The sequence below is a fragment of the Pleurodeles waltl genome, chromosome 4_2 (assembly GCF_031143425.1).
Source record: "Pleurodeles waltl isolate 20211129_DDA chromosome 4_2, aPleWal1.hap1.20221129, whole genome shotgun sequence".
Classification (NCBI taxonomy): domain Eukaryota; kingdom Metazoa; phylum Chordata; class Amphibia; order Caudata; family Salamandridae; genus Pleurodeles; species Pleurodeles waltl.
Genome location: NC_090443.1, coordinates 62,775,646 through 62,784,574, shown reverse-complemented (window position 1 = coordinate 62,784,574; position 8,929 = coordinate 62,775,646).

Below are 8,929 nucleotides of genomic sequence, written 5' to 3'. Positions count from 1 at the left end.
TTAGATGAGGATTCCATATGTCGCACGATGCAATTTGAGATCTTGTTATGCTGACTAAATGTATGCAATTAGTTCATTACAGATTATCGTATTAGTGCTTTGCATTGCCATTATCGAATGCCTTGTGATTCAAATGCTACATAGATTACACTTGTTTCGCCATTATGGACAGCTATCAATGTTCATTTATGTTTATCATTTGGTGTTGAGACACATATATATTGTGCTAGCTTTGTTAATATAGGGAAATAAATTCACTAACTTTGCAATAAACTGGTGTGGTTATTCCTGACTGAAAGGTCAGGGTTCGCCGAAATGTATTCTAGATTAATTGTTAAGTGTTATGTTGATCAAGGTATTGCTTATGTTCGTTATTGATTATTGATTTGATGCGACTGATCGATATAAGAGTACGGAGAGTTCCCACTTAGTCAAAAGATTCATCGGCCTAAAGAGCGTCCGAACACAGGTAAATTATTACTACGGACCGCTCTATCAGTAGATGGTAGCAGAGGACGGTTACGTCTTTTGGGACCCTGTACTCTTAAAGTACATGGTGTTGAATTAACGGTTACGCATTTTGAGACCCCACTCGAGAAGTTGAATTAGATTTTTTGGATAAAACTGATTGACAGAATGATGATGGGCTAGGTCCACCGCGACTTTCCCGGGATCTCGGAGCTTGCGAATGGAGAGAACGGAGGTGTGGAAACAGCGTTGGCGGTACTAGTGATGGTATGAGTGAAGTAAGGGTTTTGCGCTTGCACAGCTTATTGCCGCAGGGTGTGTGAAAAGGTTGCGAGGATTTTTTTTTCTTTTAAAGGATAGCGGAGGTGCGACTCCGAGTGTAGAAGTAGAGAAGTCGTCGAACTTCATAGAGATAGCGGAGGTGCGGCTCCGAGTGTGAGAGTAGGGAAGTCGTCGAACTTCATGTGCGTGTGGCGCTTTGTGCATAAAAAGGTCCACGTGGTTGTTGTTGTTGAGACGGGCCCTGCGAGGTCAAGAGACTCCGGAGTATGTTGATCCATGTTGTGATCTGGGCGGTTTAGTAGGTTGATCGGGCGTGGTCAACGAGTCGGTACGTGTGTTAGGGAGTGAAAGAAACTTCGACTTCGGGCTTTGACAAGATTCTAAGTGCACTAGAATAGATCATTGACAAGTTGAGAGTTAGTCTGCGGGTCAGATTTGCTTGCGAACGTGGGGTCCGAGAAAGACGGAATAGCGGCCGAGGCTAGTGAAAGGTCCCTAAGGTCCTGAAGCGACTGCGTTACCCTTCCTGTAGTAAACCGACAGATCTGTTTTAGTTTTTGGTAGCTCGCGATACATGCAAGAAGTTGTTACGAGAGGAGCTGAGTGAAGGAAGGCTAGCCGCGAGGCTTTGTCAGCCGCAGTGTGTGTGAGTGTGACGTCACTAGGAGCCGCGCTGGGATAGGTTGGTTGGAGAGAAGGGTCACGCACGGATTGGACGCAGTCCGTGGGGCTCGATTGCAAGGGGAAAGGCAGGCGAAGAGTATTCCGGGAATTAAAGTCACCTATTGATTACAAATTTTGTGGAATAAAAGTGACCTATTGATCATAAACTTTGTGAAATAAAAGACGAGAAAATGAAATTCCTTAAAGCATTTAGGAGCGCGATGAAAGGGGAGTCTTACATCAAAGCGAGCGTAGGAGAGGAGACGCCGCCTGAGGGCACACCAGCTTACATTGTAATGGAGGAAAAAGGGGTAGCTCCGTGTCTTTGGCTAAAGCAATGGCACAAACTGACAGAGAAACATGGGAGCGTAGCGTTCCCGATACATGGGACATTCAATATAAGGATCCTAGAGAATTTGAGATTCACGATGTATGACATGAAGGTGCCTCCAAGGCCAGCACAGTTTGAGGCTCTAGCAATCTGGGAATTAATGGCTAGACAGCAACAGAAAAATAAGTTTGAAACAAGGATGAGGAAGGTAGAAAAGACACTAGCAGATGCTAGGTGGGATAATGCGCAGAAGGTGTGGAGGTCAGATGTATTGCAGGGGATAAAATTGTCTCCAGCAATTACTAAGGAAGAAGAGGAGACAGGTAAGAAAGCTACCTGTAAGACAGACAGGAAGTGTTCCAAGGATAGAGAGGACGAGGAAAAGTTGAGAAGAGAAGAGGAGTTAGAGGATGAGGAGTTAATAATGCAATTGCTGAACGACCGTCCACCACCAGGAGCGTCATCGGGGTCTAGGGACCCGAGTTTACTGTTTACCCCGCAGATACCGCAGGTTAGGAGAATATATCCAGATGTGCCCATGTTGAAACCAGCAGAAAATTATCAACCGCAGATGCCAGGGTACTACAGCAGTGACAATAGTGGAGGAATGGTTCTAGAACAAACAGTAAGGGGAGTACAGAATGGTCACAATCCAACAATGATACAGGCTGAATCAACTCAGTTTATGATGCCTCAAAAGCAGATGCAGGGAGGAAACGCACATGCTCAGATGACGGGGAGTCAGATGGGCATGCCGGCAATGATGACCCATAGTATGGGAATGAACATGCCTCAGAACATGGGAAATGGACAGAACCCAGACGCGATATCACTACCCATTACTGTAGGTCCACCGGTACCTCTGTACAGTTAGCCTAATTTAGGTATGAGCGGTCAGGGATCAATGCTGCAGAACGGGACAGAAAGGAGGTGCATAGAGAACACTCCAGGGATAACTCCTATAGCGGCTCAGCCAAATGGATCTGGATCCTTGATGGAGTTTAGTCCCATATGTGCTCAGTCTACACTGGTGAGGTCGAGTCCCCCACTGATAATACCTTTAACATCGAATACTGAAAAGTTGCCGCAACCATCAATGGCAGTCGATGTGAATGCTACACTGATGGGGGTAAATGCGCAACAGCTGACACAGTGGTTCAACAGTCTAAATTCCACACAAAGTTCAGCCAGTGGGAAAGGAGAAGACTATATGAATAGGGTCAGGTTGAACATGGAAGCACAAGAATTGGTGGAAGGGACTATGGGTGTAAATAGGTTAGAGTCCTACACGGAAGAAGAACTGAGGTATCTATGTCCCAGGATTACGAAGGAAGTGAACAAGGTACATAAGAGCTTGCAGGAAGCAGCTGACAGAAACGGGGTTGACATAGACAAGATGAAACACTTGAGCAGAAGCTACAGGTTGGATTTTGGGACCACAGATTTTGAACACATGAGGTCAGCAGGCATGAAGACACACCTTAGAGAATTGCTACAGAGTGCACAAGTGTGGAGGTGCTTAGACAAGTGGGAAAGCAGATGGGTAAAGAGGAAGGAAAAGAGGAGGGACAGTGCTACAGAGCATAATGAGAAAAGACCACAGAGCAGCGAGACAGTAACCATGTTACCAATGAGGGAGACAGCAGGGGGAAAATTAATACATGTACCATGGCACAGAAGCGATATTCAGTCTTTTACGGATGATTTTCCCAAACTGAGAGAGAAGCCAATTGAATGGTATCAACAGACTGATAGGTTTGTGAAGCTTGCAAAATGTCTTTGGGAAGATCTAAACACTCTCTTTGAGATTGTGGTTCCGGCAGATTTGTGGGAGGATTGCAAAAGAGCTGTAGGTTGGCCGACAAGTGAACCAGAGAGAGACAGGGAGACGGGTGCACCATCACCCATGGTGATGAGCTTGTACTATAAGGTGATTGAGCATTTGAAGACGAAGGTTGCCGCGAAAAATGTGGATTGGCAGAAGATTGATCGAACTGCCCAAGAGGCAAAAGAATCGATTCATAGTTACTATGAGAGGTTGTTGAAGGCGTTCAAGAATTACAGTGGCACGGAAACAATCGAGGCGAAGGATATGCTTCATTTTGTGTTTAGATTTGTGGAAGGGTTGAGACCAGAGATAAGCCAGATGATAAAGTCGCATTTGATTTGCTGGCAGTCGAAACCGATTGATGAGGTCTTGAATTATGCGAAATACTGTAGCGACGAGATTGAGGTGAAACAGAAAAAGCTGAAAGAGAAGGTGATGATGATGCAACTTAAAGCAGCTCAGACAGGTCTGCAAGGTTTGCAAGGGATGCAAGGGTTCCAACAGCAGGTGCCGCAACCGCAGCCGCAGTTGCAGGGAAACATGTTGTTTCAGCCACAAGCCAGAGGCAGAGGCAGAGGAGGTTTTGTGAATAACGGTCCGGATTTAAACACTGTTGTGACGGGTGTGCAGGCAATGAAGAAGGTGATGCCGTGTCACGTGTGCGGAATTGTCGGTCAATGGAAACGCGAGTGCCCGATGGTGGTGCAGGAAGGTGCAGGTGCAGGTGTAGGTGTTGGTCAGCAAAACAATGATGTCAATGCCTTTCAGACAATGAGGGGACCGAAAATGAGAGGTCCAAACCAAAATTTTCAGACCATAAATCAATTGCAGGGATTACAACCTATGCAGCCGCAGCAGATGCAGATGCCTCGTATGCAGATGACGCAAATGCAGCCGATGCAACAGCAGTTACCCATGGTACCTAATCAGCAAATGCAAATACCTTTGGCACCAATGAGTCAGCAGCAAGTGATGGTTCCTCCACAGGTCTCGGGTCAGGTAATGAGTACAAATGGCACCGTACAACAGTTCCCATTACACAGTGAGAGTGGAATAAACAATGTATGGGAGAGTGAGAGCTCAGAAGAGGAAGGAGATTGTGTGCTTGCAGCATCCTTAGAAGTTGATCAAAAGGGTCCGTACGTAGAGGGAAGAGTAATGGGTCATCGTGTCTCGTTCTTGGTTGACACAGGAGCCACACGTTCAACTGTTAAGAGCAGTGAAGTACCAAATTTGCCACTCTCAGGGAGGACAGTTCAAGTGGTGGGAGTAGCAAACAGGCACCTGACGAACCCAATAACAGATCCGGTACCAGTCAGCATCGGTAACTATCAAGGGGTGCATCAGTTTGTGATATGTGACTCAAGCCCGATAGCACTGTTAGGGAGAGACCTATTGTGCAAATTGGGTTGTTCGATCATGTGTTCGAACGAAGGAATAACAATCCAGACGAGCAGTGATGGGGAAGAAGAGGACAGTGTAGAGGGGGATGAAATGGAAACGGTAGATGAAGAGTATCCTCTGATTTGTCTTTTCCCGATGATAACTGAAGAAGATATTCCAGCTGAATTACGGGAGACAGTCGGAAAGGAAGTGTGGGACATGACAGGGAAAGAGGTGGGATTGATGAAAGGAGTGGAACCAGTGAAAGTGACTGTAAAGTCCAATGCAATCTTTCCCCAGACCCCACAATACCACATGGCACAAGACACCCTCATGAAAGTTGCTCAACTTATTGACGAATTTGTAAAACAAGGAGTACTGAAAGAAGTGTTAAGTAGTCCATGTAATTCACCAATAATGGGACTAATAAAGCCGAGTGGAAAGGTCCGACTTGTGCAAGACTTGAGGAAAATAAATGACATCATAGTCAAATGCTGCCCAGTAGTACCGAATCCAGCTGTGATAATGTTTCAAATCCCTTGCGATGCCGAATGGTTCTCGGTCATCGATTTGTCACAAGCATTCTTTTCTGTGCCTCTTCATGAGGACAGCCAATTTCTCTTTTGTTTCAAATTCCTAGACAGAGTGTACAGTTGGTGTCGAATTCCTCAAGGGTTTTCTGAGTCACCGTCAATATTCAATCAGATTCTAAAGAAAGATTTGGAAGCATTAGAATTGCCGTTCGAGTCAACCCTAGTACAGTACATTGACGACTTACTGGTTGCATCAAAGACAGAAAGCGACTGCACGGCCGATACCATTGCTCTGTTGAACCATTTGGGAAGGAATGGACACAAGGTGTCTCCTTCCAAATTGCAGTTCTGTCAGAAGAAAGTGAAATACTTGGGTCACCAGATAGAGAAGGGGTCACGGAGAATAATGAAGGAGAGAATAACGAGTGTACTTCAAATGAGTCCGCCCAAGACGAGAAAGGAAGTGAGGAAGTTTTTGGGAATGGTGGGCTACTGTCGCCAGTGGATTCCCAACTTCTCGACTCTAGCAAAGCCTTTACTGAAACTGACCCAGAAGGATGCCTTGGATCAAATTGAACTGAAAGGAGATGAGATGGATGCTTTTGTCTAATTGAAAGAGTGCATGTGCAGGGCTCCAGCTTTAGGTATGCCTGATTACACAAAGCCTTTCACATTGTTTTGCCATGAACGTGATGCATGTTCTTTGTCTGTCTTGACTCAAGCCCATGGTGGCGTAAACAGACCAGTAGCGTATTTTTCAGCTACTTTGGATCCGGTCGCAGCAGCACTTCCAGGGTGTTTGCGCGCCGTAGCAGCAGTTGGTATCAGCCTCAATCAGAGTGAAGGAATAGTGATGGGACACCCAGTAACAGTCATGGTCCCTCACTCAGTTGAGATACTTTTGACCCGCTCCCGAACGCAACACATGACTGGAGCAAGACTCACAAGGTATGAAACGATTATTCTGGGCTCACCGAATGTGCAGCTGAAAAGGTGCACTACGTTGAATCCAGCAACCTTGCTTCCTGGAGAAAATGCTGAAATTGAGAACGCTGAAGACGTCGAGCATGACTGCCTTCAGGTGACTGAATTTTGCACAAAACCCCGACCGGACATTAAAGATACTAAGCTTGATGAAAATGACCAAATTATTTTTGTTGATGGTTCATGCCTAAGAGACGGGATGGGGATTTTGAAAGCAGGATACGCTGTATGCACTGTAACAGGGGTCTTGGAAGCGGGATGGCTTCAAGGAGTCTATTCTGCACAAGTAGCAGAACTTGTAGCCCTTACCAGAGCATGTCAACTGTCTGCATTGATGAAAGTCACCATTTACACTGATAGTCAATATGGATTTGGGATTGTGCATGACTTTGGACAACTATGGTCACAGAGAGGGTTCCTGACTTCTTCAGGATCCCCAGTGAAGAACGGGGAGAGGATAAGGGAATTGTTACACGCCATTCAAGTGCCAGCCGAAGTTGCAGTGGTAAAGTGTAGTGCTCACACGAAAGGACAGGACTATGTTTCTCTGGGAAATGCATATGCGGATCAGGTCGCAAGATTTTGTGCCCTGAACTGTATATTACTCAGAGATGAATGGAATTCAATAAGTGAGCCAGAACTCGAACCAGCTGAAGCATTTGCCTTGAAGGTCGTAGATACAATAGATGAATTAAAAGCATTACAAAATAATGTCAGGGAGGATGAAAGAGATTCCTGGATTAAATCACAATGTATAAAGAGACAAGACGAGTTATGGGTTTCACATGAGGGAAAATTTGTTTTGCCAAATAGTCTCTTATCACAGCTTGCGCGGTTCTATCATGGGCAAGCTCACCTAGGGAGAGACGCCATGATAAGATTGTTCAAAATTGATTGGTTTAACCCCAGATTTCGTCAAGCTGCAGAAGCAGTTTGCCATCGATGTGTCACTTGCCAGCAGATGAACCCAGGAAAGGGAACAGTTGTGAACGCGAGTCACATTGGTAGAGCAAGCGGGCCTTTTAGTCGAATGCAGATGGACTTCATTGAGATGACTGTACATGGAGGTCTGAAGTATGTGTTGGTGATTGTGTGCATTTTTAGTCACTGGATTGAGGCGTACCCCACACGTAGAAATGACAGCCTTACAGTTGCAAAGCTACTGTTGAGAGAGTTGATACCACGTTTCGGATTCCCGATCTCTTTAGAATCAGATAGGGGAAGTCACTTCAATAACGAGGTGATAAAGTTACTCTGCGAAGCGCTGAACATTGAGCAGAAACTGCATTGTAGCTATCGCCCTGAAGCATCAGGACTGGTGGAGCAGATGAATGGTACACTAAAATCAAGAATGGCGAAAATATGTGCATCGACAAATTTGAAATGGCCTGACGCATTGCCCTTGGTGCTAATGTCAATGAGAAACACCCCTGATAGAAAGACTGGATTGTCTCCGCACGAAATTCTCATGGGCAGGGCTATGAGACTTCCTGCAGTTCCCGCAAACGCGCTTTTGAATATTACAGATGATATGGTGTTAGACTACTGCAAAGGACTGGCTGACGTGGTTCGCTCTTTCTCTCACCAGGTGGAAGCGACCACCTTGCCACCGATCCAAGGTCCAGGACACGCACTGAAAGCAGGTGACTGGGTCGTGGTGAAGAAGCACGTGAGGAAGTCGTGTCTGGAACCCCGTTGGAAAGGCCCTTTCCAAGTGATCCTGACGACAACTACCGCTGTGAAGTGTGCGGGGGTTCCCAACTGGATTCACGCCAGTCACACAAAGAAGGTGTTGTGTCCCACAGATGAGGAGGTTGAAGCGCTGAAACTGCCAGTGCCTGATAAAACAGTGCTGAGTGCTGAGACAGAACAAAACCGAACTGAAAGCGAACAGGCAGAAGCAGGAGAGAAAGAGATATTATTGGAGGGCGAAGAGTCCGACTCACTTGGGGAAGACCAAGGAGAAAGTTCAGACAGCGACGAAGAAGCTACAGGTGACAAAGAACCTGAAGCAGCTGAGGGTAGCAAAAAGCCTGAAGCAGCTGAAGCTGACAAAGAACCTGAAGCAGCTGAAAGTGATACAGAGCCTGGCGAAAGTAACGGTGACGAAGGGCTCGAAAAAGGTGAAAAAGCAGGAGAGCCTGATCAGAGGAGGGCTTTCCCAGAAACAGACGATACAGAAAAAGAAAAAGAGAACGTGATCGATTCCCCTGAAGGAGGGGACAAGGCAGAGCAGAATGAAAAAGTTCAAACCTCTACAGAAAAGGTCGCAGGTCCATCAAATGGACATGGTGCAAAGAGGAGACTAAGTATATCACCAGTAAAACAAAGGTCTGGAGAAGGTTTGAACGACGGAGAAAGGCCAAAAGTAAAAGAGAAAAGAAAAGAAGTGTCTGTCGTGGTACCAACCTCGAGTGAAGAAAAAGACTTGACAAAAGAGGAAAGTACCAGCGAGGC